The sequence below is a fragment of the Pan troglodytes genome, chromosome 6, assembly GCF_028858775.2.
Source record: "Pan troglodytes isolate AG18354 chromosome 6, NHGRI_mPanTro3-v2.0_pri, whole genome shotgun sequence".
Taxonomy (NCBI): Eukaryota; Metazoa; Chordata; class Mammalia; order Primates; family Hominidae; genus Pan; species Pan troglodytes.
In genome coordinates this window covers 68,010,822-68,036,529 of record NC_072404.2, presented here as the reverse complement: position 1 = coordinate 68,036,529, position 25,708 = coordinate 68,010,822, and the positions used below count along the sequence as shown (strand labels likewise).

The following is a 25,708-nucleotide window of genomic DNA, read 5'->3' as shown; positions in this document are numbered from 1 at the left end:
CTTTAGACATTTTTTATTTTTTTAGAAAATTGAACAAGTGCTTGTTGTCATGGCTCATACCTCTAGGATGGGAGGCAGGGGTAGAAGGGTCACCTGAGGCCAGGAGTTTGACAACAGCCTGGCCAATAAAGTGAGACCCCATGTCTACAAAACAATTTAAAAATTAGCCAGGTGTCATCATGTATACCTACAGTCCCAGCTACTCAGGAAGCTGAGGCAGGAGGATCCTTAGCCCAGGAGTTCAAAGCTGCAGCGAGCTGTGATGGCACCACTGTACTCCAGCCTGGGTGACAGGGTGAGACCCCATCTCCTAAAAGAAAAAAGAAAGAAAGAAAATAGATTAAGTAGCAAGTTGTATGTGGCTTACTTGGAATATTTCTGAACTAGAAGTTCTCAATCTTTCGGGGTCTAGCATCCTTTTACATTTTTTAACTTTATTGAAGATCTCTTGAGACTTTTTCTTTACATAAATATATTAAAATTAGAAAATGACTAAATTTTAAAAATATTATCACATATTAATAAAACCATTACATGTTGATATAATACAAGTTTTTAAAAATATTTAATATACATTACATATTAATAATAAAATTACATGTTAATACTTTTTTTTTTTTTGGAGATGGAGTCTCGCTCTTTCGCCCAGGCTGGAGTGAAGTGGCGCGATTTCGGCTCACTGCAACCTCTGCCCCCAGGCTCAAGTGATTCTCCTGCCTCTGCCTCTCAAGTAGCTGGGCAGGTGCCCACCACCATGCCCGGCTAATTTTTGTGTTTTTTTTAGTAGAAACGGGGTTTCACCATGTTGGCCAGGCTGGTCTCGAACTCTTGACCTCAGGTGATCCATCCCCTTGGGTCTCCCAAAGTGCGGGGATTACAGGCATGAGCCACTGCACCCACCCCAATTAATACATTTTTAAAAACACTGATTAGTCAGGCAACAACACTGGGCAGGGGTCTCCTCATTCCCAGAGACAAACCCCACTGCACAGCTCCGGGGTTGCAAGGGCTGCAGAGACAAAAGGTTCTAACTTGAGATTTCATTATTTTATTTGTATTTCTATTTGTACTGTGAGACAGGTCGTGCTCTGTCACCTAGACTGGAGTGCAGTTGTGTACTTAGAGCTCACTGCAGCCACAATCTCCTGGGCTCAAGCCATCTTTCTGTCTCAGCTCCCCAGTAGCTGGTACTACAGTTGAGTGCCACCATACCTGGCTATTTTTTTAATTTTTTGTAGAGTGAGGGGTCTTGCTATATTGCCCAAGCTGGCCTCAAACTCCTGACCTCAAGAGATCTGCCCACCTCAGCCTCCTGAGTAGCTGGGACTACAAGTATACATCACCATGCCTACCTACATTTATTTTATTAAATTTTGAAAAACATTTTTGTAGAGAGGAGGTCTTGCTATGTTGCCAACACTGGTCTTGAACTCCTGTCCTTAAAAGATACTCCCATCTCTGCTTCCCAAACAGCTGGGACTACAGGCATGAGCCACTGCACTGAAAATGAAGAGATTTCTTTAATCTAGCATCCCATACTTGGTAGGATTGAGAAAGGCAGTAGTGTTTTTTTAAAATTACTTAATAATTCAGTGAGAATCAAACTCAACCTTGACCCCTGCCTTCTCTCACACCCCACATCCAGTCTGTCAGGAAATCCTGTTGACTGTCTTCACCACGTACTGGACTCCCACCCAGCAACTCCCTGGCCTCCTCCCCTACTTCTCTCCTCTGACCATCTCTCACCACCACGACCGTGGTCAAGACCACTAACATCTCCTGCCTGGATGTTGCCACAGCTTGGCCCCCATGCTTCTACCCAAATCTTCCCACAGCCTTTCTAAAATGAGCAGCCAGAAAATGCTTTCAAATCAGGAGACAGATCATGTTGCCTCTCTGCTCAGAACCCTCCCACAGTTCCCATCTCAGTCAGAGTAAAAGCCAAAGCCCAAGCCCCAGCAATAACCTCCCAGGGCTTATGTGATATGTACTGATCCCTTCCCCTAATTCCTTCTATCTTTCTGCTCCACTGGCCTCCTTCCAGAGCCTCAGACACACCTCAGACACTTTATCCTGTTTTTCTGCCTATAATCCTCTTCCCTCAGCACCTTGGCCAACTCCTTCCCCTCCTTCAAGTCTTTGCTCAATTTTCACTTAGGAGGACACCCCTGACCATTCTATTTAACATTGCCATCTGTCCCCATGCCCGCCATGCTCATATCTTCTTTCTCTTTTTTCTTTCTTTTTCTGTTTCTTCTCTCTTTTGGTCTTTCATAAGATCTCACTCTGTCACCAAGGCTGGAGTGCAGTGGTGCAATCACAACTCACTGTAACCTCAAATTCACAGGCTCAAGCAGTCCTCCCACTTCAGCCTCCCTAGTAGCTGGGACTACAGGTATATGCTATCATCCCTGGCTCATTTTTTTTATTATTTATTTTATTTTACTTATTTTATTTTTTTATATATTTTATTTTATTATTATACTTTAAGTTTTAGGGTACATGTGCACAATGTGCACGTTAGTTACATATGTATACATGTGCCATGCTGGTGTGCTACACCCATTAACTCGTCATTTAGCATTAGGTGTATCTCCTAATGCTATCCCTCCACCCTCCCCCCACCCCACAACAGTCCCCAGAGTGTGATGTTCCCCTTCCTGTGTCCACGTGTTCCCATTGTTCAATTCCCACCTATGAGTGAGAATATGCAGTGTTTGGTTTTTTGTCCTTGCGATAGTTTGCTGAGAATGATGATTTCCAATTTCATCCACGTCCCTACAAAGGACATGAACTCATCATTTTTTATGGCTGCATAGTATTCCATGGTGTATATGTGCCACATTTTCTTAATCCAGTCTATCATTGTTGGACATTTGGGTTGGTTCCAAGTCTTTGCTATTGTGAATAGTGCCGCAATAAACATATGTGTGCATGTGTCTTTATAGCAGCATGATTTATAGTCCTTTGGGTATATACCCAGTAATGGGATGGCTGGGTCAAATGGTATTTCTAGTTCTAGATCCCTGAGGAATCGCCACACTGACTTCCACAATGGTTGAACTAGTTTACAGTCCCACCAACAGTGTAAAAGTGTTCCTATTTCTCCACATCCCCTCCAGCACCTGTTGTTTCCTGACTTTTTAATGATTGCCATTCTAACTGGTATGAGATGGTATCTCATTGTGGTTTTGATTTGCATTTCTCTGATGGCCAGTGATGGTGAGCATTTTTTCATGTGTTTTTTTGGCTGCATAAATGTCTTCTTTTGAGAAGTGTATGTTCATGTCCTTTGCCCACTTTTTGATGGGGTTGTTTTTTTCTTGTAAATTTGAGTTCATTGTAGATTCTGGATATTAGCCCTTTGTCAGATGAGTAGGTTACGAAAATTTTCTCCCATGTTGTAGGTTGCCTGTTCACTCTGATGGTAGTTTCTTTTGCTGTGCAGAAGCTCTTTAGTTTAATTAGATCCCATTTGTCAATTTTGGCTTTTGTTGCCATTGCTTTTGGTGTTTTAGACATGAAGTCCTTGCCCATGCCTATGTCCTGAATGGTAATGCCTAGGTTTTCTTCTAGGGTTTTTATGGTTTTAGGTCTAATGTTTAAGTCTTTAATCCATCTTGAATTAATTTGTGTATAAGGTGTAAGGAAGGGATCCAGTTTCAGCTTTCTACATATGGCTAGCCAGTTTTCCCAGCACCATTTATTAAATAGGGAATCCTTTCGCCATTGCTTGTTTTTCTCAGGTTTGTCAAATATCAGATAGTTGTAGATATGTGGTGTTATTTCTGAGGGCTCTGTTCTGTTCCATTGATCTATCTCTCTTGTTTTGTTACCAGTACCATGCTGTTTTGGTTACTGTAGCCTTGTAGTATAGTTTGAAGTCAGGTAGTGTGATGCCTCCAGCTTTGTTCTTTTGGCTTAGGATTGACTTGGCAATGCGGGCTCTTTTTTGGTTCCATATGAACTTTAAAGTAGTTTTTTCCAATTCTGTGAAGAAAGTCACTGGTAGCTTGATGGGGATGGCATTGAATCTATAAATTACCTTGGGCAGTATGGCCATTTTCACGATATTGATTCTTTCTACCCATGAACATGGATTGTTCTTCCATTTGTTTGTATCCTCTTTTATTTCCTTGAGCAGTGGTTTGTAGTTCTCCTTGAAGAGGTCCTTCACATCCCTTGTAAGTTGGATTCCTAGGTATTTTATTCTCTTTGAAGCAATTGTGAAAGGGAGTTCACTCGTGATTTGGCTCTGTTTCTCTGTTATTGGTGTATAAGAATGCTTGTGATTTTTGTACATTGATTTTGTATCCTGAGACTTTGCTGAAGTTGCTTATCAGCTTAAGGAGATTTTGGGTTGAGACAATGGGGTTTTCTAGATATACAATCATGTCGTCTGTAAACAGGGACAATTTGACTTCCTCTTTTCCTAATTGAATACCCTTTATTCCCTTCTCCTGCCTAATTGCCCTGGCCAGAACTTCCAACACTTTGTTGAATAGGAGTGGTGAGAGAGGGCATCCCTGTCTTGTGCCAGTTTTCAAAGGGAATGCTTCCAGTTTTTGCCCATTCAGTATGGTATTGGCTGTGGGTCTGTCATAGATAGCTCTTACTATTTTGAGATACATCCCATCAATACCTAATTTATTGAGAGTTTTTAGCATAAAGCGTTGTTGAATTTTGTCAAAGGCCTTTTCTGCATCTATTGAGATAATCATGTGGTTTTTGTCTTTGGTTGTGTTTATATGCTGGATTACATTTATTGATTTGTGTATACTGAACCAGCCTTGCATCCCAGGGATGAAGCCCACTTGATCATGGTGGATAAGCTTTTTGATGTGTTGCTGGATTCAGTCTGCCAGTATTTTCTTGAGGATTTTTGCATCAATGTTCATCAAGGATATTGGTCTAAAATTCTCTTTTTTGGTTGTGTCTCTGCCCATCTTTGGTATCAGGATGATGCTGGCCTCAGAAAATGAGTTAGGGAGGATTCCCTCTTTCTGTTGATTGGAATAGTTTCAGAAGGAATGGTACCAGTTCCTCCTTGTACCTCTGGTAGAATTCGGCTGTGAATCCATCTGGTCCTGGACTCTTTTTGGTTGGTAAGCTATTGATTATTGCCACAATTTCAGATCCTGTTATTGGTCTATTCAGAGATTCAACTTCTTCCTGGTTTCGTCTTGGGAGGGTGTATGTGTTGAGGAATTTATCCATTTCTTCTAGATTTCCTAGTTTATTTGCGTAGAGGTGTTTGTAGTATTCTCTGATGGTAGTTTGTATTTCTGTGGGATTGGTGGTGATATCCCCTTTATCATTTTTTATTGCGTCTATTTGATTCTTCTCTCTTTTCTTCTTTATTAGTCTTGCTAGCAGTCTATCAATTTTGTTGATCCTTTCAAAAAACCACCTCCTGGATTCATTCATTTTTTGAAGGGTTTTTTGTGTCTCTATTTCCTTCAGTGCTGCTCTGATTTTAGTTATTTATTGCCTTCTGCTGGCTTTTGAATGTGTTTGCTCTTGCTTTTCTAGTTCTTTTAATTGTGATGTTAGGGTTTCAATTTTGGATCTTTCCTGCTTTCTCTTGTGGGCATTTAGTGCTATAAATTTCCCTCTGCACACTGCTTTGAATGTGTCCCAGAGATTCTGGTATGTTGTCTCTTTGTTCTCGTTGGTTTCAAAGAACATCTTTATTTCTGCCTTCATTTTGTTATGTACCCAGTAGTCATTCAGGAGCAGGTTGTTCAGTTTCCATGTAGTTGAGCGGTTTTGAGTGAGTTTCTTAATCCTGAGTTCTAGTTTGATTGCACTGTGGTCTGAGAGACAGTTTGTTATAATTTCTGTTCTTTTACATTTGCTGAGGAGAGCTTTACTTCCAACTATGTGGTCAATTTTGGAATAGATGTGGTGTGGTGCTGAAAAAAATGTATATTCTGTTGACTTGGAGTGGAGAGTTCTGTAGATGTCTATTAGGTCCGCTTGGTGCAGAGCTGAGTTCAATTCCTGAGTATCCTTGTTAACTTTCTGTCTCGTTGATCTGTCTAATGTTGACAGTGGGGTGTTAAAATCTCCCATTATTGTTGTGTGGGAGTCTAAGTCTCTTTGTAGGTCTCTCAGGACTTGCTTTATGAATCTGGGTGCTCTTGTATCGGGTGCATATACATTTAAGATAGTTAGCTCCTCTTGTTGAATTGATCCCTTTACCATTATGTAATGGCCTTGTCTCTTTTGATTTCTATTGGTTTAAAGTCTGTTTTATCAGAGACTAGGATTGCAACCCTGCCTTATTTTTGTTTTCCATTTGCTTGGTAGATCTTCCTCCATCCTTTTATTTTGAGCCTATGTGTGTCTCTGCACGTGAAATGGGTTTCCTGAATACAGCTCACTGATGGGTCTTGACTATGCAATTTGCCAGTCTGTGTCTTTTAATTGGAGCATTTAGTCCATTTACATTTAAAGTTAATATTGTTATGTGTGAATTTGATCCTGTCATTATGATGTTAGCTGGTTATTTTGCTCGTTAGTTGATGCAGTTTCTTCCTAGCCTCGAAGGTCTTTACAATTTGGCATGATTTTGCAGTGGCTGGTACTGGTTTTCCTTTCCATGTTTAGTGCTTCCTTCAGGAGCTCTTTTAGGACAGGCCTGGTGGTGACAAAATCTCTCAGCATTTGCTTGTCTGTAAAGTATTTTATTTCTCCTTCACTTATGAAGCTTAGTTTGGCTGGATATGAAATTCTGGGTTGAAAATTCTTTTCTTTAAGAATGTTGAATATTGGCCCCCACTCTCTTCTGGTTTGTAGAGTTTCTGCCAAGAGATCCACTGTTAGTCTGATGGGCTTCCCTTTCTGGGTAATCCGACCTTTCTCTCTAGCTGCCATTAACATTTTTTCCTTCATTTCAACTTTGGTGAATCTGACAATTATGTGTCTTGGAGTTGCTCTTCTCGAGGAGTATCTTTGTGGCGTTCTCTGTATTTCCTGAATCTGAATGTTGGCCTGCTTTGCTAGATTGGGGAAGTTCTCCTGGATAATATCCTGCAGAGTTTTTTCCAACTTGGTTCCATTCTCCCCGTCACTTTCAGGTACCCCAATCAGACGTAGATTTGGTCTTTTCACATAGTCCTATATTTCTTGGAGGCTTTGTTCATTTCTTTTTATTCTTTTTTCTCTAAACTTCCCTTCTCACTTCATTTCATTCATTTCATCTTCCATCACTGATACCCTTTCTTCCAGTTGATCGCATCGGCTCCTAAGGCTTCTGCATTCTTCACGTAGTTCTCGAGCCTTGGCTTTCAGCTCCATCAGCTTCTTTAAGCACTTCTCTGTATTGGTTATTCTAGTTATACATTCTTCTAAACTTTTTTCAAAGTTTTTAACTTCTTTGCCTTTGGTTTGAATTTCCTCCTGTAACTCAGAGTAGTTTGATCATCTGAAGCCTTCTTCTCTCAACTCGTCAAAGTCATTCTCCAACCAGCTTTGTTCCATTGCTGGTGAGGAACTGCATTCCTTTGGAGGAGGAGACGTGCTCTGCTTTTTAGAGTTTCCAGTTTTTCTGCTCTGTTTTTTCCCCATCTTTGTGGTTTTATCTACTTTTGGTCTTTGATGATGGTGATGTACAGATGGGTTTTTGGTGTGGATGTCCTTCCTGTTTGTTAGTTTTCCTTCTAACAGACAGGACCCTCAGTTGCAGGTCTGTTGGAGGTTGCTAGAGGTCCACTCCAGACCCTGTTTGCCTGGGTATCAGCAGCGGTGGCTGCAGAAGAGCGGATTTTTGTGAACCGCGAATGCTGCTGTCTGATCGTTCCTCTGGAAGTTTTGTCTCAGAGGAGTACCCGGCCGTGTGAGGTGTCAGTCTGCCCCTACTGGGGGGTGCCTCCCAGTTAGGCTGCTCAGGGGTCAGGGGTCAGGGACCCACTTGAGGAGGCAGTCTGCCCGTTCTCAGATCTCCAGCTGCGTGCTGGGAGAACCACTGCTCTCTTCAAAGCTGTCAGACAGGGACATTTAAGTCTGCAGAGGTTACTGCTGTCTTTTTGTTTGTCTGTGCCCTGCCCCCAGAGGTGGAGCCCACAGAGGCAGGCAGGCCTCCTTGAGCTGTGGTGGGCTCCACCCACTTCCAGCTTCCCGGCTGCTTTGTTTACCTAAGCGAGCCTGGGCAATGGCGGGCGGCCCTCCCCCAGCCTCGCTGCTGCCTTGCAGTTTGATCTCAGACTGCTGTGCTAGCAATCAGCGAGACTCCATGGGCGTAGGACCCTCCAAGCCATGTGCGGGATATAATCTCCTGGTGCGTCTTTTAAGCCCATCAGAAAAGCGCAGTATTAGGGTGGGAGTGACCTGATTTTCCAGGTGCCGTCTGTCACCCCTTTCTTTGACTAGGAAAGGGAACTCCCTGACCCCTTGTGCTTCCTGAGTGAGGCAATGCCTTGCCCTGCTTTGGCTCGCGCACGGTGCACTGCACCCACTGTCCTGCGCCCACTGTCTGGCATTCCCTAGTGAGATGAACCTGGTACCTCAGATGGAAATGCAGAAATCACCTGTCTTCTGCGTCGCTCATGCTGGGAGATGTAGACCGGAGCTGTTCCTATTCGGCCATCTTGGCTGCCAGACCTATTTTATTTTTTTTTAAATTTTGAGATGGAGTTTTACTCTTCTTGCCCAGGCTGGAGTGCAATGGTGCAATCCCAGCTTACTGCAACTTCCACCTCCTGGATTCAAGTGATTCTCCTGCCTCAGCCTCCCAAGTAGTGGGGATTACAGGTGCTTGCCACCATGCCTGGCTAATTTTTGTATTTCTAGTAGAGACAAGGTTTTGCAATGTTGGCCAGGCTGGTCTCGAACTCCTGACCTCAGGTGACTCACCCACCTCGGCCTCCCAAAGTGCTGAAATTTCAGGCATGAGCCACTGTGCCCAGCCAATTGTTTTATTTTTCATAGAGACAAGGTCTCACCATGTTGCCCAGGTTGGTCTTGAATTCCTGGCCTCATGTGATCCTCCTGTCTAAATTCCTGAAGTGCTGGGATTGCTGTTATTAGCCACCATGACTGGCTTCATGTTCTTCTTCCTGCTGCAACAGTTTGCAGTTTCTTACATTTAGTGGCTTAAAACACCACAAATCTACCATCTTACAGTTCTGGGACCCAGAAGCCCAAAATAGGTCTATTAAGGCTAAAGTCAAGGTGTCAGCAGGGCTGCATTCCTTCTGGAGACTCTAAAGTGTTCCTTTAGCTTTTCCCGCTTCTAGAAGCCACCGACATTCCTTGGATCATGGCCCTTGACTCCGTCTTCAAAGCTAGAAGTGAAGCATCTTCAAATCTCCCTCTCTGATCTCTGCTTCCATCACCACATCTCCTGCTCCAATTCTAACTGTCCTACCCTCTTTCTTTCATAAAGATCCTTGTGATTGCTGGGCATGGTGGCTCCCACCCATAATCCCAACACTGGGAGATCAAGGCAGGAGAAACACTTGAAGCCCAAAATTTGAAAGTAGCCTGAACAACATAGTGAGATCCCACCTCTAGAAAAAAATTAAAATAAATATTAGCCAGACATGGTGGTGTGCACCTGTAGTCCCAGCTACTTGAGAGGCTGAGGTGAGATGATTAGTTTAGCCCAGGAGTTTGAGATCAGCCTGGGTGACATAACTAAATCTCATCTCTACGAAAACGAGCTGGGTGTGGGTGACATGCATGTGTAGTCCCAGCTACTTGGGAGGCTGAGGAGGGAGAATGGCTTGATCTCAGGAGGTCAGAGCTATAGTGAGCTATGATCACATTACTGCATTCCAGTCTGGATGACACGGGGAGATTCTGTCTCAAAAAAAGAAAATAAATACATATTTAATCTCTGTCCCTGGTTCCTGGCACAGAGCTTCCAAAGCTCTTACAAAGACCTCAGTGATAGACATGATAGGAGCATCTTTTGTTTTTAATATTTAGTCTTGGTCCCAGGTTTCTAACACAAGAGCCTCTAAGAACTTTGGGGTCAATCACATGATTAGAGGCTTGGAACTTTCAGCCTCATGCACTGAACTCCAGGAGAAAGAGGGGCTGAAGATTGACTTAATCACCAACGGCCAAAGATTTTACCAATCATGCTTCCATAATATAGCCTCCATAAACACCCTGAATGGGGATTGCAGAGCTTCTGGGGTTGCTGAACACAGGAGATGTTGGCAAGGTGGCATGTTCAACAGAGGACATGGGAGCTCTGTGCCCCTCCTAACTTACCTTGCCCTGGGCATCTTTCTTTTCTTTTGAGACAGGGTCTGGCTCTTTTGTCCAGGCTGGAGTGCAGTGGCACAATCTCAGCTCACAGCAACCTAAGCCTCCCCAGTCCCCAGCTCAAGGCATCCTCTCGGCTCACCTTCCCTAGTAGCTGGAATAATAGATGCACAACACTGCACCCGGTTATTTATTTTTATTTTTCTAATTTTTTGTAGAGATGGGTTTTCACCATGTTGCCCAGGCTGATCTCAAACTCCTGAGTTTAAGTAATCCTCCCACCTCAGCCTCCCAAAGTGCTGGAATTACAGACATGAGCCACCGCATCCGGAAAGTACGTCTCTTTCATTGGCTGTTTCTGAGATGTATCCTTTACAATGAACCAGTAACAGGAAATGAACTGGCCAGATACGGTGGCTCACATCTGTAATCCCAGCACTTTAAGAGGCTGAGGTGGGAGGATCACTTGAGCCCAGGAATTTGTGGCCAGCCTGGGCAACACAACAAGACCCCATCTCTACAAAAAAAAAATAAAAGAAATTAGCCAGATGTGGTGGTGCAAGCATGTAGTCTCAGCTACTACGGAGGCTGAGGTGGGAGGACCACTGGAGACCAGGCAGTTGATGCTGCAATGAGCTATGACTGCACCATTGCGCACCAGCCTGTGCAACAAAATGAGAACCTGTTTCTCAGAAAAAAGAAAATAAACTGTTTTTCTGAGTTCTGTAAACCATTCTAGCAAATCATTAAACCCAAGAAGAGGGTCATTGGAAACCCTGATTTGTAACAGGTTGGACAAAAGTACAGGTGACAACCTAGGACTTGCCACTGGCATCTGAAGTGAGGATAGTCTTGTGGGACTAAGCCCCTAACCTGTGGAGTCTGTGCTAACTCCACGTAGTGTCAGAATAAAATTGTGGGATACCCAGTTAATATCCAGAACACTGGAAAACTTGGTATACAAACTCCACACACACCTTCAGTCAAAAGTGCATGAGCAGAGACAAACATAGGCTTTTCTTTGACCTGTCTACCTGCTTAACTGCATAGGAGAGGCAATACCCATGTGGTGCTCATGAACAAAGCAAACATTAAAGTCAGACCAGACCGAACATTTGACTCAGTCTTAATATCCAGGTGAGCTTGGGCAAATCATTCGTTATCCCTAAGTCTTCATCACTTCATTCATAAAATGAGGATAACTGTGGCACCTACCTGTCATTTTGTGAGAATTAATGAGATATTATGCTTGGTGTTATTGTGATCATCATACCTATTCCAAACTATTTGACAAGGACAGGGACGGATGATAACATCAAAAGATTAGAAACTGTAGTGAGGTCTCTCAGGCAAAATTCCATACAAGCAAATTACTGTCACTACAAAGTATTCCTGCCACACTTAATTCACCACTTCCTGAAAAAAAAAATGTGCCATCTTCATTGTTCAGGTCGTTACAGTACTGGTTTCCCTGCCTGGGCAGCTCACGCCAACCCACCCCAGCCCATTCCCCTCCACCTCCCCCTTCCCACCCCATTCTCATACAACTCTTCCTCATCTTTCAGGACTTGGCTTCAAAAGTCACCTTAACTGGAAGCTTCTCTCACCCTCCAGAAGAGCCTCCCATTGCACTTGATGCATGAACTATTATTTGATCATTTTTGAGTTTTATTCCAAGTCTTTTTGTACCTGAATAACATGTTGCCCAGTCAGTCTCTCTTCCTGGACTCTGAAGTCTTTCATGGTAGATCCAGCTGGAAGTGACAAAAAGACATTCTTTTGAAATAGAACGGTGACACAGACAGACAGACATAAGTTCTTAAATGTTTTAAATGGTATGTGAAACTTTAACTAAATTCATAGCCTTTTGGGGAACACTTAGGAGGGAAACTTACTGGGAATGTCATAAAGGATTAATTTGTATTTTATTTTATTTTATTTTTTGAGACAGAATCTCATTCTGTCACCTAGGTTGGAGTGCAGTGCTGCAATCAGGGCTCACTGCAGCCTTGACCACCTGGGCTCAGGTAATCTCATTTAATTTTTATTTGGTTTAAAAAACTCAGTCTTGGTTGAGCGTGGTGGCTTCTGCCTGTAATCTCAACACTTTGGGAGGCTGAGAGAGGTATATTACTCGAGGCCAGCAGTTTGATATCAGCCTGGAAAACATATTAAGGCCCTGTCTCTACCAAAAAATAACACAGTGAATGTGTGGAAGACAATTTTTCCAAAGACCTGGGGTGAAGGAAATGATTTCAGGATGATTCAAGTGCATTATGTATATTGCGCACTTTATTTCTATTATTATTACATTGTAATATATAATGAAATAATTCTACAACTCACTAAAATGTAGAATCAGTGGGATCGGTGAGCTTGTTTTCCTGCAACTAGACTGTCCATCTGGGGTGATGGGAGACAGTCACCCCAGGCATTATATCATCAGGCATTAGATTCTCATAAGGAGCACGAAACCTAGATCCCTCACGTGCACATAACAGGGTTCGTGCTCCTAGGAGAATCTAATGCTGCTGCTGATGTGACAGGACATCATGCTTAGGTGGTCATGCAAGTGATGGGAGGGCTAGAAATACAGATGAAGTTTTCCCTCACTCGCCTACTGTTCACCTCCGGCTCTGTGGCCCTGTGGTTGGAGACCCCTGCTAAAGTACATCTGAAAGGATCCATCCCATGCCCTTCTTCAGAGTCATATTTACTGCCACAGTGGTCAAGTGTAGCACTCCTAAGCTCGCAGGGCCTATGGCTCAGCTGGCATTTCATCACAATCAACAGTAAGTGGTAGCTTGAGTCATTGTGAGGTCACTTCCTGGAAATGACCAGCATCCCATGTCCCATTGGAAAGGAGCTGAGCACTGCTCCTTGGATAACCAAACCTATGCCCAAATCCCATCTGTGTGCATCTATCTCCTGGAATCCTTCCTATCATCAATTCTGTATTTGTAGGAGTCCAATCAGGAGACACAAACCACTCAAAAGTTTAAACTAGAATGAGCAAAGTGGCTCACACCTATAATCCCAGCATCTTGGGAGGCCAAGGCGGGTGGATCGCTTTGAGCTCAGGAGTTTGAGACCAGCCTGGGAAACATGGTGAAACCCCATCTCTACAAAAAACACAAAAACTAGCCAGGTGTGGTGGCATATATCTGTAATCCCACCTACTCAGGAGGCTGAGGCAGGAGAACTGCTTAAGCCTGGCAGGTGGAGGTTGCAGTGAGCAGAGATTGTGCCACTGCACTCCAGCCTGGGTGATAGCATGAGACCCGGTATTAAAAAAAAAAAAGAAGAAGAAAAACAATATATGTAAATTTAATATAAGAAGTATTAATTTTGGCCAGGTGCAGTGGCTCACGTCTGTAATCCCAGCAGTTTGGGAGGTAGAGGCAGGTGGATCACCTGAGGTCAGGAGTTTGAGACCAGCCTGACCAAGATGGAGAAACCCCGTTTCTACTAAAAATATAAAATTAGCCAGGTGTGATGGCACATACCTGTTAATCCCAGCTACTTGGGAGGCTGAGGCAGGAAAATCGCTTGAACCCGGCAGGCGGATGTTGCGGTGAGCCAAGATCGTGCCATTGCACTTCAGCCTGGGCAATAAGAGCTACACTCCATCTCAAAACAAAAAATATTAATTTTAACAGAGGATCAGCATAATGAGGGACACACTAGCACAAATTAAAGACAACTCTACAGAATACAGAACTAGCAGAGGCCAGGCATGGTGACTCAAGCCTACTGTAATCCCAGCAATTTGGGAAGCCTAGGCAGGAGGATCACTTGAGGCCAGGAGTTGGAGACCAGTCTGACAAACATAATGAGACCCTGTGTCTACCAAGAAAAGAGAAAAATTAGCCAGGTGTGGTAGTGGTACACACCTGTAGTTCCAGCTACTTGGGAGTCTAGGGTGGGAGGGTCCCTTGAGCCTGGGAAGTCTAGGCTACAGTGAGCCAAGATCCTGCCACTGCACTCCAGCCTGGACGACAGAGACCCTGTCTTAGAAAGAAAATGAAAAGAAAAGAAAGTGCTAATCCCCCTATAGGAATCTCCTCTTCTCCTTCCCTCTCTGGAACCTCAGTTGTCAGTTCTTCCTCCCACTTCCCTGTATCTTTAACCTATCCCCCTCTTTTAGCTCCTTCCCACCATCATCTAAATTACTCAAACTTCTTCTATTTTAAAAACCTCTCCCTAAACTCAGTGTGTCCCCTGCTTTAGGTCTCCTGCACACCCACTGAGCCATCTGCTCCCCATGGTGCCTTCTCCACACAGCAGCCTGAGCCATGTCTCTAATCCATTAATCTCATCACATTACTCCCCCATTTACATCACTTCTCCTTGTCTCGGGGATTAAGTCCAAACTCCTTAAAAGCCCCTGCTCTGCCCTGCCTTGCAAAGCAGCCTCACTGCTTGCCCCTCTCCATTTTACCTGCTGTGGAGTCCAACTGAGTCTCATCTGCCCCCTGAATCAGGAATTAGATTCTCATAAGGAGCTGAATCCTGAATCCACACTCTTTCCCCTCTGGGAGTCTCTGAAGTAGGTGATGCCCTCTGCTTAAAGAGTACACTTCCCCTTAAACCTCTACTCTCTTCCTGGCTAGCTTTGGCTCCTGTCACTTGTCCGCTTTGGCATCACCTCCTCCTGGAAGCCTTCCTTGACTCTCCAGATTCTCAGGAGCATGGGAGGTGAAATGCTCCTCCCATGAATGGATGGAGATTAGTGAGTATGTATTATTCATGCTTAATTCACCAGGGCTTAGCTGAGTACCTGGCAAAAAAAGTTACTGTGGTGGCCAAAGTAATGACCCCCCCCACCCCACCAATTGCTCATGTCCTATGTTACACTGCACAAATACATAGGAAGGGGGAATTAAGAGTGCAGATGAAATTAATGTTGCTAATCAGCTGACCTTAAAATAATATTATCCTGGAGTATCTAGAAGAGCCCATGTAATTACAAGTGTTCTTTAAATGTGGAAGAGGGAGGCAGAAAGTTAAGAACCAGAGATGGTGGGCACAATGGCTTATCCCTGTAATACCAATACTTTGGGAGGCCAAACCAGGAAACTCCCTTGCGTGCAGAAGTTCAAGGCCAGCCCTGGCAACATAGTGAGAGGCCCCATCTCTACTAAAAATAATAATAATAATAATCACTGTGTGCCATGGTGCTTACCTGTAGTCCCAGCTACTGGGAAGGTTGAAGTGGTAGGATCGCTTGAGCCTGGGAGTTTGAGGCTACAATGAGCCGTGATAGGACCACTGAACTCCAGCCTGAGTGACACAGCAAGGTCCTGTTTCTAAAGAAAAAAAAGGACATTGGAATCAGGGTCCCCTCCATCCTAAGGTGCCTACAATGCATCTCTCTCTGCAAACAAGTAAACATCATCCTCCAACTCCTCACAGAGTGGAGCAGCAGAAAAACTCCCTCACCTCATTTCTGTGCAGTTTGGGAGGCCTGGACAGCCCAATAACCAGCTCCTTGCTGATGAAGCAATCGGGAAATGGCTCGAGTTGAGCTAAGGAGAATTTGGATCCTTCTTTTGGTTCTCAATAGGCAGGGTAGGGGTCAGGCATGGTGGCTCATACGTGTAATCCTTGCACTTTGGGAGGCCAAGGTGAGAGGATCGCTTGAGGCCAGGAGCTCAAGATCAGTCTGGGCAACATAGCGAGACCCGGGTGGCATGCACCTGTGGTTCCCACTACTTGGTAGGATGAGGTGGGAGGACTGATCACTGGATCCCAGCAGTTTCAGACTGCAGTGAGCCATGATCACACCACTGCACTCCAGCCTGTGTGACAGAAAGACAGTTTCTCAAAAAGTAAAAAAAAAAAAAAAGAGAGAGACTATAAGGCAGGCACCACCACACCACCACATCTGGCTAATTTTTAAATATTCTGCAGAGATGAGGTCTTGCTAGGTTGCCAAGGCTGGTCTAAAACTCCTGGAATCAGGCTGGGCATGAGGGCTCATGCCTGTAATCCCAGCACTTTGGGAGGCCAAGGCAGGCAGATCACCTGAGGTCAGGAGTTAGAAACCAGCCTGACCAACATGGTGAAACTCCATCTGTACTAAAAGTACAAAAATTAGCTGGGCAGTAGTGGCATGTGCCTGTAATCTCAGCTACTTAGGAGGCTGAGGCAGAAGAATCACTTGAACCTGGGAGGTGGAGGCTGCAGTGAGCCGAGGTCGCACCACTGCACTCCACCCTGGGCGACAGTGAGACTCTGTCTCAAAAAAAGAAAAATACAAACAAACAAACAAAAAAAACAAAAACAAAAAAAAAACCCCGGCATCAAGAGATCTTCCTATCTCACCCTCCCAATGCCCTTGGATTATAATTTTTGTTTAGAATAATTGAAGATACTTGTTCTTACACTGCTTTAAGGTATAAAGAAAAAAAAGATAATAACAAATGTTGGTGAAGGCCGGGCACAGTGGCTCAGCCTGTAATTCCAGAACTTTGGGAGGCTGAGGTGGGCAGATCACTTGAGGCCAGGAGTACGAGACCAGCCTAATCAACATAGTCAAACCCCATTACTACAAAAAAATATAAAAATTAGCCAGGCATGGTGGCATGCACCTATAATTCCCAGCTACTCAGGAGGCTGACATGAGGGAATCACTTGTGCCTGGGAGGTCAAGGCTATAGTGAACTGTGATGGCATTACTGTGCTGCAGCCTGAGAGACAGAGCAAGCCCCTGTCTAGAAAAAAAAAATGTCAGTGAAGATGTGGAGGAATTGGAACCCACATACATTACTGGTGGGAACATAAAATCATGTATCCACTTTGCTTGGGTATTTCTTTTCTTGTCATTTTAACTGGATTTTTAAAAAAATCAAGACAGGGTCTCACTATCTTGCCCAGGCTTGTCTTGAACTCATGGGCTCAAGCCATCTTCACAACTGAGCCTCCTGAGTAGCTAGGATTACAGCTGTGAGCCATTGCACCCAATTGGTGTAGCCACTTTAGAAAACAGTCTGGCAGTGTCTCAAAATGCTAAATGTACAGTCGTCCTATAATGCAACAATTTCACTCCTAGGCATATATCCCAGAGAAATAAAAATATATGTCCACACAAAAACTTGTACAGCAATCTTCATAGCACCATTATTCATAATGGCCAATACATGGAAAAAACCCAAATGTCCACCAACTGATGAACAGATAAACAAAATGCAGTGTGTCTCTACCACAGAATATTATTCAGCCATAGAAGTAATGAAATATTGATACACACTATGACATAAAGGAACTTTGAAAACATTGTGCTAAGAGGGAAAAAAAAGCCACAAAAGACCACATATTATACAATTCTATTTGTCCAGGTTAGGCAAATCTATAGTGACAAAAAAATGGATCAATGGTTGCCTAAGGCTGGTGGCCAAGGCAGGTGGGGGGAGTAGGAGGTAGTGGCTAAGGGGTGCGGATTTCTCTATAGAGTAATGAAAGTTTCTAAAAGTGACTGTGGTGATCGATGTACAGCTCTGGGAATACTCTAAAACCTACTGAATTGCAGATTTCAATAAATAAAGTGAATAGTATGTGAATTATATTTTAATAAAGCTATTATTTTAAATAATAATAATAAGGGGCTGGGCACAGGTAGTCATGCCTGCCTGTAATCCCAGCTCTTTGGGAGGCTGAGACAGGAGGATCACTTGAGGTCAGAAGTTTGAGCCCAGTCTGAGCAACCTAGCAAGATCCCGTCTCTATGATAAAAAAATAAAAAAATTAGCTGGGCATGGTGGCACATGTCTGTAGTCCCAGCTACCCGGGAGACTGACATGGGAGGATTGCTTGAGCCCAGGAGTTTGAAGCTACAGTGACCCATGATCATGTCACTGTACTGCAGCCTGGGTAACAGAGCAAGACTCTGTCTCTAAAAAGGAAAGAAAAGAAATGCAAGTTTTTACCACTCTGTAAGTGTAGCCAAGTTGGTGGAGAAATAGACAAGAATAAAAGGGCACTGAATAATGAGGGTGAGTGGCTGGTTAGGCTCAGTTGCTAGCTTATCAGCTTCTAAAAAATTCATTAGTAAAGTTACAGCTCTGGGGATAGCCATGCGGTCAAAGAATGAATGCTAAATTCATTACAAATGCTCATGGTCTTTCTTTACATGCCTCCTAGTGAAAAATTCCTAAGTGTCTGAATAGCAAGTCTGCAATGATAGCAGCTGTTTACTAAAGACTACAAAAAAGAAATGGAGGCCGGGCATGGTGGCTCATGCCTGTAATCCCTACACTTTGGGAGGCCTAGGCAGGCAGTTCACCTGAGGTCAAGAGTTCGAGACCAGCCTGGCCAACATGGTGAAACCGTGTCTCTACTAAAAATACAAAAATTGGCTGGGTGTGGTAACACGTGGCTGTAATCCCAGCTACTTGGGAGCCTGAGGCAGGAGAACTGGTTGAGCCCAGCAGGAGGAGGTTGCGGTGAGCCAAAATCATGCCATTGCACTCCAGCCTGGGTGACAAAAGCAAGACTCTGTCAAAAAAAAAAAATGGCATCTTCTTCAAGAATGATATAGTTTCATGATAAAAAAGTTCTAATTTTGTGTTTTGATTTGATTTAGCCAATATGACACCAATCTTGGATAAAGTGCAAACAATGCAATTTCATTTTCTCATTAATCAAAACTGATTTGGTGGTCTAATATCAATTCTGATCTTTTAAAAACCTGATCAGATAAAAAAATTATAGAATGATGGAGCCAATAAGGTGTTACAATTTCTTTCAAGGAGAATTTCAAAACCCACACATATCTGAGATGATCAAGTATGAGGAAACGTATTTGATTACTATATTTAAAAATAAACTGATTATATAGCCAACAACAACTGGAAAGAGGTCTCCTCATCCACAGCCACACAAACCCGATCACACGGCTATGCGGTTGTAAGGACTGCATAGCCTAGAAGGGACTGGTCTGACTTCAGATTTCATTTCATTTGTATTTGTATTTTGAGACAAGGTCCCAGTCTGTCACCCAGGCTGGAGTGCAGTGGTATAATCATAGCTCACTACAGCCTTCACCAACTGGGCTCCAGAGATGCTCCTGCCTCAGCTGCCCCAGTACCTGGGAATACAGGCAAGTAACACCATGTCACACTATTTTTTTCATTTTTGTGAAGAGAGAAGTCTTTCTATATTGCCCAAGCTGGCCTCAAACTCCTAGCTTCAAGAGATCTGCCTACCTCGGCCTCCTGAGTAACTGAGGCTATAGGTGCACACCACCATGCCCAGCTATATTTATTTTATTTTATTAAATTTCTTTTATTTTTGTAGAGAGGAGGTCTTGCTATGTTGCCCAGGCTGCTCTCAAACTCACGGCCTTAAAACGTACTCCCATCTCTGCCTCTCAAGCTGTTGGAACTATAGGTGTGAGACACTGCATCTGGCCTGACTTGAGACTTCTTTAATCTTGCATCCTTTACTTAGTAGGACTGAGAAAGGTAGTAGTGTTTTTTTAAATTAATAATTCAATTAGAATCAAACTCAAGCTTGACTCCCACCTTCTCTCGCAGTTCACATCCAGTCTGTCAGGAAATCCTATTGACTGACTTCAACATGTATCCGGGCTCTGACCATCTCTCACCACCACCATGACCCTGGTCAGGACCACTATCATCTCCCACCTGGATGTTGCCACAGCTTGGCCCCTGTGCTTCTACCCAAATCTTCCCACAATCTTTCTCAACTCAGCAGCCAGGGGGTGCTTTTAAATCAGGAGACAGATCGTGTTGCCTCTCTGCTCAGAACCACCCCGCAGTTCCCATTTTAGTCAGAGTAAAAGCCAAAACCCCAGCAATGGCCTCCCAGGGCTTACACGATCTGTACTGATCCCAGCCCAGCAACTCCCTGGCTCCTCCCCTACTTCTCTCCCTCTATCTGTTTGCTCCACTGGCCTCCTTCCAGAGCCTCAGACACACCAAGGAGTTTCCTCCCAATGCCTTTATCCTGTTGATTCAGCCTACAGTGCTCTTCCCTCAGCACCTTGGCCGGCTCCATCACCTGCTTCAAACTTTTGCTCAATTTTCACTTATGAGGCCAACCCTGACCACTCTACTTAACATTGCCATCTGTCCCCATTTCCATCATGCTCATTTCTTTCTTTCTTTTTGAAACAGGGTCTTTCTCTATTGCCCAGGATAAAGTACAGTGGTGCAGTCACAGCTCACAGCAACCTCAACCTCTCAGGCTTAAACAATCCTCCTGCCTTGGCCTCCCTAGGAGCTGACACGCCTGACTAATTTTTTTCAACTTTTTTTTTTTTTTTTTTTTGAGACAGAGTCTCGCTGTCACCCAGGCTGGAGTACAGTGACATGATCTCGGTTCACTGAAACTTCCACCTCCTGGGTTCAAATGATTCTCCTGCCTCAGCCTCCCGAGTAGCTGGGACTACATACAGGTGCCCGCTACCATGCCCAGCTAATTTTTGTTTTTTTAGTAGAGACGGGGTTTCACCACGTTGTTCAGGTTGGTCTTGAACCCCTGAACTCAAGTGATCCACCGCCTTGGCCTCCCAAAGTTATGGGATTACATGCTGAGACACTGCATCTGGCCCCAACCACATTTTTTGAGGCTTGGAACTTTCAGCTTCACTCGCTGAACTCCAGGAGGCAAAAGGGTCTGGAGATTTAACGACCAATGGCCAATGATTTTATCATGCCTCCATGAAAACCCTAAACAATACGGTTTGGAGAGCTTGCTTGAACACAAGGAGGTGCTGGAAGGGTAGTGTGCCCAACAGAGGGCATGGAAGTGCCCCTTCCCACTTACCTTACCCTGTGCATCTCTTTCATTGGCTGTTCCTGAGATGCAGCCTTTACATTGAGCCAGTAATAGAAAATAAACTGGCCAGATGTGGTCGCTCATGCCAATAATCCCAGCACTTTCCCAGATCTTTTTACCTTGGCCTCCAAGGTGGCTGGGACAACAGGCATGCATTAGTGTACCATCATACCTGGCTATTTTTTTTATTTTTAGTAGAAACAAGGTCTCACCATGTTTCCCAGGCTTGTTTCAAAATTCTGGGCTCAAGCAATCCTTTTGCCTCAGCATCTCAAAGTGCTGGGGTTACAAGTGTGGGCCATGGCCCAGCCTGGAACCATGCTACTTGTACAGTCTGCAGAACTGTGAGCCAAATAAACCTTTTTTCTTTATAAACTACCTAGCCTCAGGTGTTTCCTTATAGCAATGGAAAATGGACTAATATAGGAATCGTATGTCAACACTTACCAGACTGTGATGAGCACAATGACAGGAGTATAGAGTGGGACTGAAACGCTCCCAAGGGGCTTCTCGTTGCATCATAGAGAGTGAGGTGAGACATCTCAGCTGAGGCTAAAGATGAGCAAAGATGAGAGTGAAAGAGTGATGATGGGGGTAGGGAGAGGGTTTCCTCAAGGACCAGTAAAGTCCCGGAAGGAAACTGACATTCCGTGTGGCTGGAGGGTAGGTGAATTCAACTGTCATTGCAATTCAGCAACCCGCACATTTAAGTTTGTGTTTGATTTTCAATATCAGCCCTGTGGATGCAAAAAATAAGGAATTGTGTTTGGGCTATCATGGAAGCTCTCTGGATCTTAGACCGTGACTTATGCTGAGAGGTAAAGACTTGAACTTTTTGTTTTTCTCTCTGTAAGTGCTCAAGTGCAGCGGTCCCCAATTTTTTTGGCACCAGGGACTGGTTTTGTGGAAGACAATTTTTCCACAGACTGGGGGCAGCAGGTCAGTTTTGGAATATTTCAAGTAAATTACATTTATTGTGTACGTTATTTCTATTATTATTATATTGTAGTATATAATGAAATAATTATGTAACTCACCATAATGTAAAATCAGTGGGAGTCCTGAGCTTGTTTTTCTGCAACTAGACGGTCCCATCTGGGGGTGATATGAGACAGTCATAGATTATCAGGCATTAGATTCTCATAAGAACAGAGCAAGGTAGATCCCTCACATGCACAGTTCACAATAGGATTCGTGCTCCTATGAGAATCTAAAGCTGCCGCTCATCTGACAGGAGCCTGAGATCAGGCAGTAATGTGGGGAGTAGCTGTAAATACAGATGAAGCTTCACTCACCCACCCGCTGCTCACCTCCTGCTGTGTGGCCCAATACAGGCCTGTGACCCACGGATTAGGGGCCCCTGCTCAAGTGCATCCAAAAGGACCCTTCCCACACCAATCTTCATAGTGGTCAAGTGCAGCAACTACTTAGCTCCCAAGGTATATGCCTCAGCTGGCAATTCATCACAATCAACAGTAAGTGGTAGCTTGAGTCATTGTGAGGTCACTTCCTGGAAATGACCAGCACCCCATATCCCATTGGCAAGGAGCTCAGCACTGCCCCTTGGATAACCAAACCTACGCCCAAATCCCATCTGTGTGGGTCTATCTCCTGGTACCCTTCCTAGCATCAATTCTTTATTTGTAGGAGTCCAATCAGGAGACACAAACCACTCGAAAATTTAAAGTGGTAAAATTCAAAACAAAAAGGTATTAATTATAACAAGGCAACAGCATAATGAGAGATTGGCTACCAAAAAGCAAAGAGAAGGCTAGAGAACATAGGAGGCCAGGTATTGTACCCCCTGCTTATAATTCCAGCAATTTCAGAAGCCAAGGCAGGAGGATTGCTTGAGGCCAGGAGTTTGAGACCAGCCTGGGAAGCACAGTGAGGCCCTGTCTTTAAAAAAAAAAAAAAAACAAAAAGAAAAACAAAAACAAAAACCTCCATCTCAAAAACAAATAAAAATAAATAAACAAATAAAATAAAAAATAAAAAATTTAGCTTTGCATGCTGTTGCACGTCTATAGTCCCAGCTCCTTGGGAAGCTGAGGTGGGAGTATTACTTGATCCCAGGAGTATGACGCTACAGCAAGCCATGATCACACCACTGCACTGCAGCCTGAGTAACAGAGCAAGACCCTGTCTCTACAAAGGAAAGAAAAGAAATGCAAGTTTTTATCACTTTGTGAGAGTAATAAAGTTTGAGGAGAAACAGAGAAGAACAACAGAGCACTGAATGGTGAGGGTGGGTGTCTGGTTAGGCTCAGTTACTAGCTAAGTGGCTTCTGAAAAATTCTTTAATAAAATCATATCTCTGGGGGTCAGTCATGCAGTCAAATGATGAATGCTAAATCCATTACAAATGCCCATCGTCTTTCTTTACATGCCTTCTAGTAAAAAATTCCTAAGTGCCTAAATAGCAAGTGGTCTGAAATGATAGCAGTTGTTTATTAAAGAAATATCTCGGCCAGGTGCAGTGGCTCATGCCTGTAATCCCAGCACTTTGGGAGACTGAGGTGGGCAGACCACCTGAGGTCAGGAGTTGGAGAACAGCCTGGCCAACATGGTGAAACCCCCATCTCTACTCAAAATACAAAAACTTAGCTGGGTATGGTGGTGGGCACCTTAATCCCAGCTACTCGAGAGGCTGAGGCAGGAGAATCACTTGAACCTGGGAGGCGGAGGTTGCAGTGAGCCGAGATCACACCACTGCACTCCAGCCTGAGTAACAAGAGCAAAACTCCATCTCAGAAATAAAAAAAAAAAATCTCAATTTTTAAAAACTATGAGTCAAATATTTTCTTCCTCCTCCCATTTTACAGGGTGCAATCTAAATAACAGAGAATTTAAGTAATTTTCCTAAGTGGCAGAGCACAGATTTAAATCCTATCACTTTGGCCTCAGAATTTGTGCTTTATATTATTTTACTATTTTAAAATTCATCTTTTTTAAAACCAAGAGACTTATGCAAAATTGTGCTAGGATTCAAAAAACACCTCTTGCTTTTCCTGATCATGGTTGCAGGCAGGGCTCATGCTGCATTTTCTTTACTTATTTATGTCCTGCTTGGATGGAGACATGATGACAGGAGCTCCCTCCATCACCGTGCACCAGAAAGAAAAGTGAAGAGAAGCACAGGGAAGCCAGTCTTACCATGTTTGAGCAACTGAACCAATGTCAGCCTGAGCCTACCAGCACAATTACTCTTATGTGAGAAAAACAGGCATCTCCCTATTTGGAAAATCACAGCTGACTGCAGTAGTAAACAATCCACAAGTTATTCCTGGTAACACTATTCCTATAGCCCTAATCTGTCTCAAAAAAAAAAAAAATCCTAATGCAGTTATTTCCTTTTGCATTCATGAGGAGATGGAAGAAATACCCATATTTGATGGTTGGCTGGGAACTGTCTTTGGCACTGTATGAAGTATTTTAATATTGTAAACATGAAAAGATGAGAATCCTGGACCCCGTGGGCATGGAGAAAAGGAAGTACATTAAAGGGTGTTGTAGGAAATATTTTCATTCCAGGCACTGCTGTTTAAACTACCCCTAAACTTTCTTTCCTTAAAAGAACAGAAAAAACAAAGAGGACAAAAGATCAGGAAACATTCCACGTGCCCCTCTCCATTCTTATTTGTTGTAATAAAGGAAAAGCATTTTGGAGATTTTCCTGAATGCAGTTTATGATGTGATCCAAGTTATTTATTTTCTGCTAATGATTTTCAAAATTTGAATTAAAAACTTTCAGAAATTTAGCTTTATCAAAGGCAGCTGTTCACATGTAAAACTAGTTTGGTTAACTTCATCTGCATAAACACATAGCTAGTGAATTAGCATAACTATTAAACTGAAGAATCAACAGAAACATGCCAACGACTGGCCCTTACCTTCCACAGTGACCTCAATTTCAGGAAGATTTTCATTACTCTCAGGCCTTCATGGTCTTTTTGGGGACTGAAAGTTGTAAAATAAGCACAGAATTACTTTAGTATGTTGCAGGAAAAAAATACAAAAGGAGATGTTTTATAAGAGTAGAGTATTAAAATTCATACAGTTTGACTCTTTTCGAAGAAACCTGCAGAATTAAACTTGTAGTGTAGTCCTCTACAGGCGGCTCAAAAAAGCCATGGAAACATGCATAAAGTAAGACTGCAAATGTGACATTTCCAGTGAAATGTTTTTTTAAAAAAAAAAAAGAAAAAGAGGTCCATTAAATAACATAACTTAAAAAGCTAAGAAACTAACTGCAAGTCCCACAAAGATATTGGCCAATGACTATGATTTTAAGAAATGCTGATAAAGAATGTCTTAATGCAGTGAAATATAACAGGAAGTACATGTAATCTCTTACCTTTAGTGTGGCAAGTAGGAAATAATTAGTTCAAGTCAAGAAAGAATACCAAGAAATGTTACAGTAGCCAGTACAATGGTGGTCTAACAGCTAGTAAAACAGTCCTGATATGATGAGAGTTTTTTCAAAAGGAGTTTGCGGAGTCACCCTGTAATGTAACAATAATTCCTATCATTGTGGACAAAAACCCTGACATTTCCTTCCCATGACTGGCAAGTAATTATATGAAGAATAAATTACTTCTTTCATGAAAAAGAAAATCAACACTAGTGTATTTTCTTCAGCCACTAAAATTCTGCAGGAACACAGATATAGTAAGAAACTCAATCA

The 25,708-nt window shown here is 43.3% G+C and overlaps 1 long non-coding RNA gene across 9 annotated transcripts in view; it reads right to left on the bottom strand.

Moving 5' to 3' along the window:
• Positions 1-25,708, bottom strand: part of LOC107975830 (uncharacterized) — a 48,626-nt gene that overhangs the window by 2,221 nt on the left and 20,697 nt on the right. For 5 of the 9 annotated variants that reach the window (XR_010158870.1, XR_010158872.1, XR_010158874.1 and 2 more), the window contains 7 exons: positions 24,915-24,981; positions 22,059-22,116; positions 21,469-21,573; positions 15,404-15,527; positions 13,725-13,848; positions 11,908-11,972; positions 188-310 (listed from right to left, as the gene is read on the bottom strand). This is a non-coding gene — a long non-coding RNA (uncharacterized LOC107975830). Of the gene's footprint in view, positions 1-187; positions 311-11,491; positions 11,635-11,907; positions 11,973-13,724; positions 13,849-15,403; positions 15,528-21,468; positions 21,574-22,058; positions 22,117-24,914; positions 24,982-25,708 lie in introns of all 9 variants that reach the window. The other 4 variants (XR_002942454.3, XR_010158871.1, XR_010158876.1 and 1 more) reach the window with 4 other exon arrangements.